Source organism: Euleptes europaea, chromosome 3 (genome assembly GCF_029931775.1).
Source record: "Euleptes europaea isolate rEulEur1 chromosome 3, rEulEur1.hap1, whole genome shotgun sequence".
Classification (NCBI taxonomy): Eukaryota; Metazoa; Chordata; class Lepidosauria; order Squamata; family Sphaerodactylidae; genus Euleptes; species Euleptes europaea.
Window position 1 is genome coordinate 9,970,703 of NC_079314.1, and position 9,553 is coordinate 9,980,255.

Here is a 9,553-nt window from a genome sequence, read left to right on the forward strand (position 1 = left end):
GTGCGACGAACTGCCTCCCCACAGAGAAACGGACTGTGCCATCGAGATTGTAGGGGAAGGCAAACTGTCTAAGGGAAAGGTTTACCCCATGAGCCCTAGTGAAAAGACAGTGTTGCGAGACTATCTGGATGTCAATCTGGCGAGGGGTTTCATACGCCCCTCCAAGGCTCCTTATTCAGCCCCAGCTTTCTTTGTAAAGAAAAAGACGGGAGATTTAAGACTGTGTATTGACTTTCGCAGACTGAACGCAGTCACCCAGTCTAATGCTTACCCCCTCCCTCTTATTCCTGACCTTCTAGCACAATTAAAGGAGGGCCGAATCTTCACCAAACTGGACTTGGTAGAAGCCTACCACCGCATTCGCATCAAAGAAGGAGACGAACCCAAAACGGCCTTTTCCAGTTGTTTTGGGATGTTTGAGTACCTAGTCATGCCGTTCGGACTTTCGGGGGCTCCGAGTGTCTTTATGCAATTAATTAATGAGGTTTTGCATGATTTGCTGTTTCGGGGGGTGGTGGTATTTCTCGATGACATCCTTATTTACTCTGAAACCATGGAAGACCATGTGCGCCTAGTGCGAGAGGTGCTCCAGCGGCTGCGGGAGCACAAACTGTATGCTAAGGTGTCCAAATGTGAATTCCACCAACCCTCCATTACGTTTCTGGGGTATGTGATCTCCCACCAAGGGTTGGAAATGGACCCCGCCAAGGTCCAGGCAGTGCGGGACTGGGAACCCCCCACTACCCGCCGCCAACTTCAGCAGTTTTTGGGGTTTGCCAATTTTTACCGGAACTTCATTCCTAACTTTGCCCAAGTTGCGCTTCCCCTCACTGCCCTGTTGCGTACCAAGGACAAGGGGGCTAGCGCCGCGCTTCCCTCAGCCCGTTTGCAATGGTCCCCCCAGTGCCAGCTAGCTTTTGAACGTTTGAAGCTACTTTTTTCATCCGAACCCGTTTTGGCTCACCCAGATTGCACCAAGCCTTTTGTGGTGCAAGTGGATGCCTCGGATGTAGCCATGGGCGGGGCCCTATTGCAGAGGGATGAGGGGGGACGGTTGAGACCATGCGCCTACTTCTCCAAGAAGTTTTCCCAGTCTGAAATCAACTGGGCCATTTGGGAGAAGGAGGCAGCAGCGGTCAAACATGCCCTTACCATATGGCGACACTTCTTGGAAGGGGCCGAACTGCCATTCGAAGTGTGTACCGATCACAAGAATCTTGAGGCCCTCAAGGGGGCTAGAAAACTCAATGCCAAACAGGTTCGGTGGGCCCAATTTTTCGCTAAGTTCCGGTTCACTCTCAGACATGTCCCTGGCAAAGAAAATGCCCTAGCCGACGCTTTGTCACGACTTCCCCAGTATCGCAACGATTTCGATCGCCCAGTCGACTCCCTGTTCACTCCCGAGCAGCGAGGGGAAGTTCCTAGCTTAGCCGTCACCACCCGGTCCCAAGCCCGACCACCGGAGACCCCCCCTACACTCAAAGGCATCCCGGAAGCCTTCCAACAGCGACTCCGGGACGCCTCCTTGCAGGAGGAGGAGCATCATCTCCTCCCCACTGGTCTGGAACGTACCAACACTTGGTGGGTGCAAGGGGGGAAACTGTACGTCCCCTCCTCTCTTCGCAAGGAAGTATTGGGACTTGTACATGGTGCCAGGCTAGCGGGTCATTTTGGTTTCATAAAAACGCTTCACCTGGTTCGAAGACAATTCTGGTGGCCCGGTATGAGATCTGATGTAGAGTTGTATGTGCGCAGCTGCCCCACCTGCGCCACAGCCAAGAAACGGATGGGAAAACCCCCAGGGCTTCTCAAACCGCTTGAGAGCCCCTCCCGTCCCTGGGAAGTCATCGCCATGGATTTTATCACCGACCTACCTCCGAGTCGGGGAAAAACGGTTCTTTGGGTTATCACAGACCTCTTTTCCAAACAGGTTCACTTCGTTCCATGTGCAGGCCTTCCTTCAGCCCAGGGCTTAGCTAAACTGTTCATCACACACGTCCTCAGGCTACACTCGATCCCGAGGAAGGTCCTCTCCGACCGGGGGGTCCAGTTTGTTGCCAAATTCTGGCGGGCCTTCCTAAAGTTAATGGGAGTGGAAGAGCAGGGCCTTTCTTCCGCCTATCACCCCCAAACGGATGGTCAAACAGAACGAGTAAATGCGGTGGTAGAATGTTATTTGCGTTGCTATGTAAATTTCCACCAGGACGACTGGGTCGACCTGCTGCCATTTGCCGAATATGCGTATAACAATGCGCCTCATTCCTCTACCGGCTTTAGTCCCTTCCAAGTTATATACGGGACGGATTTCGGCCCTTTCGGTTCTGCCCCCGTCTCGCCAGAGCTCCAGTCTACCCCTGACCTTCAGGAGTGGATTCAGGTGGTTAAATCCACCTGGCCATGGTTGCTCAAAAATCTGGAAAGGGCAAAAAGCAAGTACAAGGAACAAGCAGACAAACACCGGTCTCCGGGATGGGAACTCAAGGTGGGGGAGCAAGTCTATCTGTCCACCAAAAACCTCCGCTCTCTTCGCCCCTGCAAAAAACTGAGCGACCGTTATGTGGGACCTTTCCCCATTACCAGAGTAATCAACGAGGTTACTGTGGAACTGGACCTCCCAAAAACTCTGAAAGGAGTCCATCCAGTCTTTCATATAAGCCTCCTCAAACCCTATGTGGCAGCCCCCCAGTTCCACCCCCCTCCCGCACACGAGATTCCTACCGTAGTAGGAGGGGACACCCATTTGGAAATATCCAAGGTTTTAGACTCCAAATGGAAGAAAGGGAAACTGTTTTACTTTGTTCGCTGGAAAAACCTTGGCTCCGCTCATGACGAATGGGTGGCCGCACCCCACATGGCGGCTCCTCGCTTAGTCCGGGAATTCCACCTTGCTTATCCCGATAAGCCTCGTCCTCTCGGGGACCCCGGGGGGGGGCCTTAAGGGGGGCAGAATGTGAGGGTCTCTGTCTTTGTGTCTCTGCTTTCCATCACCTGCTGTGTTATCAGTGAACTCGTAAAAGCAGTTCACACCTTCTGGTCTCAGGCGCCAGGCCTGATGGCCCATGTATCTTCCCCCCCCCGCTGTTCTTCCTGCCAGTACTCCCTCAGGCCGATGCGGCCTTGGAAGTGTGATAGCCGCCCAGACTTCCTGGGATCTGTCTGATGTTTTGTATTATGCCAAGCTTGTAACTTCCCATAACAATAAGTGTGAACCCCAGTGCCCCAGTGCCCTGGAGTCAATATATTCTGTAAACCCGTATAGCCCCTCACTTGCAACTTTCTACCTGTGCCTGTCTCATCTCCTGAAGGCTTCAATAAATCGATTGTTTCTGTATCAACGTCTGAGCAACTGATTTGGAGAAGCAAACTCAGAGAGGGGGATCTCTCACAGAGAGAGTCTGTGTGTGTGAGAGAGTTTTAACTTGCAAAGATTCTTTGCAGCTTTTACTACCCTGTGAAATAGGAGGCTTCTGTACCCACATCAAGAAAGAGAGAGAGAGAGAGAGAGAATCTGTCCAACGCAACGTCATCAGACTCCAGCAAAATGAATCGAACCCTCGTCTCCCTCACCCAAGTGGAACCATTTACACACTTGATCCGAGTCCCTGCTTTCTCCCCGCCCCCCCAAAACAATTTCTCACAAAGCCTGTGGAAATTACTAAAAAGGGGCAAACACTCTAAGCAGCACAGCAGGTGTCATTAACGTTTGCAGACAACCAGCTACCAACACCCCCTTACAATCAGTCCCATCTACTCCCAGTTTGCAAACAGCCCACGACCCCTCCTCCACATACCTACTCCAAGGGGCTTTGATCCTGCTGCCAGAGGCAGGAGGGATCTCAAAAGGACACCTCCATCTCCAGCTGTCTCTGCAATTCCCCAGTCAGATTCCCTCTCCAGCACAGATCGGAAGAAAGCCACCACAAGTGGATGCAAAGCGACAGAGAGAGGAAAGCCGAGGTGTGTGTGTGTGTGGGGGTGTGTGCCCACCCTCTCCTGCGCGCGCACATGGATTGCTGAAGGAAGACACCACCGACTCGCCACTCGCATGGCCCGTTGGGAGCTGGCCGGCTAAAAATGGAAGGGGCTTACAAGCGCAGCTCCATCACATGGAGCGACACATTGATGAGGACGGGAAATGGAGAGGGGACCACTCTGCGCACCCCACGCGCCAGAGGGAGGGTGCTAAAGCCACTCACGTGCGCGGCTGCAGGCAGAGAAGACCCAAGACCATTTCCCTGGTTTTGTTGTTTCGTTTACAGACAAAGGCCAGAGGAACCAGCTCATTCGTCCCTGCTCGATAGGCGGCAGACAATGGGGCAGAAGGAAACTGGCAACCCCACGCTGAGGCAAAACCTCCCTCAAGCTAGTTTCAACTCTCCAAAAAAAAGCAACAGGCTGAGAAAAGGAAGTTTTTCTTTCCTTCCACTTGGAATTGAACGAAGGCGAGATATGAGCAAGCAGGAGATTGGCAGACCCACAAGCTGCAGATTTAGCCTGCCCCAATGCCACACACCTTCTCGGGAAGAAGAAGAGGAGTTGGTTTTTATACCCCGCTTTTCTCTACCAGAGTTTGCGTGGTGCAGTGGTTAAGAGCGGTAGGTAGTTTGGAGCGGTGGACTCTGATCTGGAGAACCGGGTTTTGTTTCCCCACTCCTCCACTTGAGCAGAGGCTAATATGGTGAACTGGATTTGTTTCTCCACTCCTACACACGAAGCCAGCTGGGTGACCTTGGGCTAGTCACACTCTCTCAGCCCCACCTACCTGACAGGGTGTCTGTTGTGGGGAGGGAAAGAGAAGGTGGTTGCAAGCCGGTTTGATTCTTCCTTAAGTGGTTAAGTCAGCATATAAAAACCAACTCTTCTTCTTCTTCTACCTATAAGGAGTCTCAAAACAGCTTACAATTACCTTCCCTCCCCACAAAAGGCACCTTGTGAGGTAGGTGGGGTTGAGAGATTTCTAAGAGAACTGCAACTGGCACAAAGTCACCCAGAAGGCTGCATGTGGAGGAGTGGGGAATTGAACCTGGTTCTCCAGATCAGAGTCCACCACTCCCAACCACCACACCACACTGGCTCTGATCTTGGACAGGTACCCTTGCCTGATCCAAAAGCAGGTCCAAATTCTAAAATCTGCTGGGATGGAAAAGCCATTTCAAAGGATTACTGCCTGCAGCACACTTCTGAAGTGCCGTGAGGAATGTTTAAAAGGCCACAATATCTTTTTAGGTGTAAAAAAGCCAACGTTTTAGAGAAAGAAGCACTTAAGGGCCCAGGACTTTGCCAGCCCTGGTTACCGGGTTGGAGGTGCACCTTTATGGAGGGGATCCCCCTTGCCAGAAAGAACCCCCCCCCCAAGATGAACAAGATCAACAATGGCAGGATCCCCAGAATCAGAGAGTCCCGCCTTGCCCAGAATCTTGGATTCTGTCTCCAGGAATTTTCATTTCAGGCATGACCAGTCCGAGACAGTCCCCACAATAACGCGGTGGGTGGGGGTCAAATGCTGAGCTGGGGCCTTCAGCCCATTCCACCCTCTGAACAAACTTCCTGGGTGGGCATCTTGCTGCATTTAATAATAAAAAGGAAGAATAATTTGCAGCGCTTTCTAGTTCCCAACTATTCCCAGAGCAAGAGGAGGATTTCAGCTGGCGCTGACCTCGCGCCACGTTCCAGGAAGCGCTGGAGTTTATCCAGCCCATTCCCAGGTCCACCAAGACGTGCAGTTGTGGGCAAAACGGACATTGATTCCTTGGCAGCCGCTCAGCAGAAGCTAAACATTCGGGACTGGGAAAGCCACCCTTTATATGCAGCATTCAGATAAAGGGTTGATAAGGATTATTCGGTACTTCCAATTAGAAAGATATTTTTCAGTCTTTATAGTTTGCCCTTGTAACTTCTCTAAAAAGGTGCATTAATGCTATCTGAGGTTTACAGATGGGAAATTGAGGAGGAAATGACTTGCAACAGACAAGGTGAGAAACTCAGGCCACACTGGGGCAGGATTTGAACCTATGCTTTCCAAGCAGCATAGCCGTCAGCAGTACACATGAACACATGAAGCTGCCTTATACTGAATCAGACACTTTGTCCATCAAAGTCAGTATTGCCTACTCAGACCAGCAGCGTCTCTCCAGGGTCTCAGGCAGGGGTCTTTCACATCACCTACTTGCCTAGTCCCTTTAACTGGAGATGCCGGGGATTGAACCTGGGACCTTCTGCATGCCAACCAGATGCTCTACCACTGAGCCACGGCCCCTCTAGTAGAACAGCCAGATTCAAGTGCAGGAGCACCTTAGAGACCAACATGATTCTCAGGGTATGAGCTTTAGAGAATCAAAGCTCTATTCATCAGATAAATAAATATAAATAAAGAAAATACTCATTTGGTGTTCCCCAACACTAAGCCATGTGATTTTATCATCCCCTTTCCAGTCCAGAGCAGCTGGGGATTCAGGTTGAAGCGATGCTCATTTTGGGGGATGTGGCCATGCTCCTCGAATAAGCAGCCTCCCTGTGCAACGACACACGATCCAAACAAGAAAAGATCCCACAGCAGACCAACACTCGGGGCCCAGTCACTGGCTGCGTTTCACAAGCAAGAGGAGCCACTCAGAGGCCATTCACACATTCACTCGCAAGTCAAGCTGAGAAGCAAGCTGCCCTTACAGTGGGGCTGTTTCCCACAGCTGTTTCAGCTTGGGAAAACCACATAAGAGGGAAGGCTGAAACTCCTTCACCGCACACCCCATTCCTGAATTGGGCCCTGGAGCGCTTGAGAATGCCATTTCCCCAAAGTTACGTGTCTGCAAGTTAGGTTGAGGGTCCCGTTACCCCGAGTCCCACATACCGTTTCGTTGAGCCTTAAGGCTGCACCATCTCATAACTGAGCCCCACTCCAAGATAGGGAGATGATTCACAAGGGATCCTTTGGGAGGGACCGTGGCTCAGTGGTAGAGCATCTGCTTGGCAGGTTCAATCCCCGGCATCTCCAGTTAAAGGGACTAGGCAAGTAGGTGATGTGAAAGAACTTTCTCCCTGAGACCCTGGAGAGCCACTGCTGGTCTCAGTAGACAATACTGACTTTGATGGACAAGGGGTCTGATTCAGTATAAGGCAGCTTCATGTGTTCATGTATGTGCGTACCACACCCGAAGCTCAGGGATTCCTTTGTTCTTATGAGGAGAGGGCTATCCATGGCTACTAGTCAAAATGGCTACTAGTCATGATGCATACCTATTCTCTCCAGGATCAGAGGAGCATGCCTATTATATGAGGTGCAGTGGAACACAGGCAGGATGCTGCTGCAGTTGTCTTGTTTATGGGCTTCCTAGAGGCACCTGGTTGGTCACTGTGTGAACAGACTGCTGCACTTGATGGGCCTTGGTCTGATCCAGCAGGGCCGTTCTTATGTTCTTTTGGTTTGGTGACAGGGCAAAGAGCTGACCTGTGACCACTCAAAAGCTTCTCGCAATATGTTTTAGAATGGTGGCTCTCTTCCCTCTGAGAAATGTGCAGATACAGAGTCCCTGGAGCACCACGGGCTCAGTCTCGGAGTCTGCACTCATGACAACTGCTGCAACATCTGGGGAAAAACCAGCCATGGTCACGAGAGCTAGCCCTCAACATGGGATACAGCAGCGATGGGGGTGAGACAAGAACATCAAGAGACAGTTGAACATGCAGCGGCATCGCCACGCCCTCCAAGGGCTGGCACCCATCTGGCCTCAGGAAGATGGCTTTGACCACCCAGGGATTTGTCTTGCTTTGCAGGAAAGGGGAGGAAAACGTAGACCTTCCCGGTCTTGTCTCATTCCCACAACTTTCCCCTTAGTCTTCCTCTCCTTGGGTTTCTACATTGGCACGCTCATGCTCATCCCTGCCCTGAAGGCACTCGCTGGCACAACTGGTTCCACCGTGCGACACCCAACCTCAGCAAAGAGCAGACAGCTTGCCACCCATGCAAGAGACTCCTGGAGGTGTTTCGGGGGGGGGGCAGAGGCCAACTGGCAGAGCCAGGGAACTCCTCCATCAGATCTGTGGCATGTCTGTGGTGAAAGAGCCACAATAGGCCCGGCACGAGGAAGAATGCGTGACTGACTTCCACTCCCTCGAAATACCAGTCCCCAAAACTCAACGGAGACGCCTTCGTCTGGGAGGAATTGTGAACCAACTCCAACTTCCACGTTCCTCACTTTGATGACACCAAGCGTCCACTGGCATGTGTGAATGGGCCATTCCAGGCGGAACATCCATCTCGTCACCTCTAAAATAATGCACCGTGGTTGGGATGGCTCACACACTCAGCAGCTGTCCGTTGCATAAGCAACACTGGCATGTTTATACCAGACCTGTACAGCACCCAATACCATGGAAACCCTCCATGCCTTCCCCAAGCTCAGAATTCCCTAGCAAATCTGCAAAAATCCATAGTCCACCCAAAACCATCCTCCCCAGACCCAAAGTGCCCCCTACCCACCCGCTACATCACCCTCTTTCCCACAGCCCCCCTCCCAGCTGGCAGACTCCAAACAGAAGCAGCTCACAGAGGAGCAAGCAGAACACGCTGGAAAACCCTTTGCTGCAGTTTAAAAGACTCAGGTTGTTCCAGAACCTAAGACTGACAAGAGGCCGAACATATGCGAGATCCAGGTGCACCTCTAGCAATCTGAAAGCTCGCAGGAATACGCACCCAAGTCCTATGCCAAGAGCGAGCTGCCAAGGACACCCCCTGCTCCCCCCAATAAACTCAACAATACAGAACCCCCCTGCAAGACCAGTGCTTGTTGCAGCACAAATGTAGGACGAGAGCTGCACATGGGAACAGAGTCCCTGGAGCACCTCTCCAGGGACCTCTCCTCTTTGGACCCTTCCTGAATACTTGATAGTCACATGCGAGGCCCCGTATATCTCAGCCCCCGGCAGAGGATCTGCACAGGGTCAAATGTGAATCCAGGGTGACCAAAAGGAAAGACGGGAAGCAGACCTGGGTCCCTAATACCCATGGAGAAAACGCCAGGCAGGGAGGGGCAGGCAGGATCTTCCACTGACCGGGAAAGTTCCCGGAGGACTGCCAGAGTCCAAGAGTGAGCCAAGCCCCAGGGGTCGCGCTGCCTGGATCTGGACAGTCACAGTAACAACGGGCAGGGGCTCACCTGTCGCCTCCTCCCGCAACCACCTGCGCAATATCACTGCACTGCCTGGCTCCAAGCTGGCATCCTCACCTGCAGCCAGGGGCAGCACCAACACCAGCGCATGTGCCAACCGGACCCACCCCAGCTTACTTCCCTGGCACCCAGATGCCTCTCTCCACCTTCGGCCTCTTCCCGGGGCCCCAGCCTGGCACCTGCATCCACCCGGTTCTGTAGAGCCCCTAGCAAGCAGCTGAGGCTAAAGGAGCATCCAAGGAAAAAGACGGACGGGAGAAACGCCCCCCTCTGCTTGGGGTTAATTCACAGTGGGCAGCCGCGTTAGTCTGTCTGCAGTAGTAGAAAAGGGCAAGAGTCCAGTAGCACCTTAAAGACGAACAAAAATTGGTTCTTGTAGGTTATCCGGG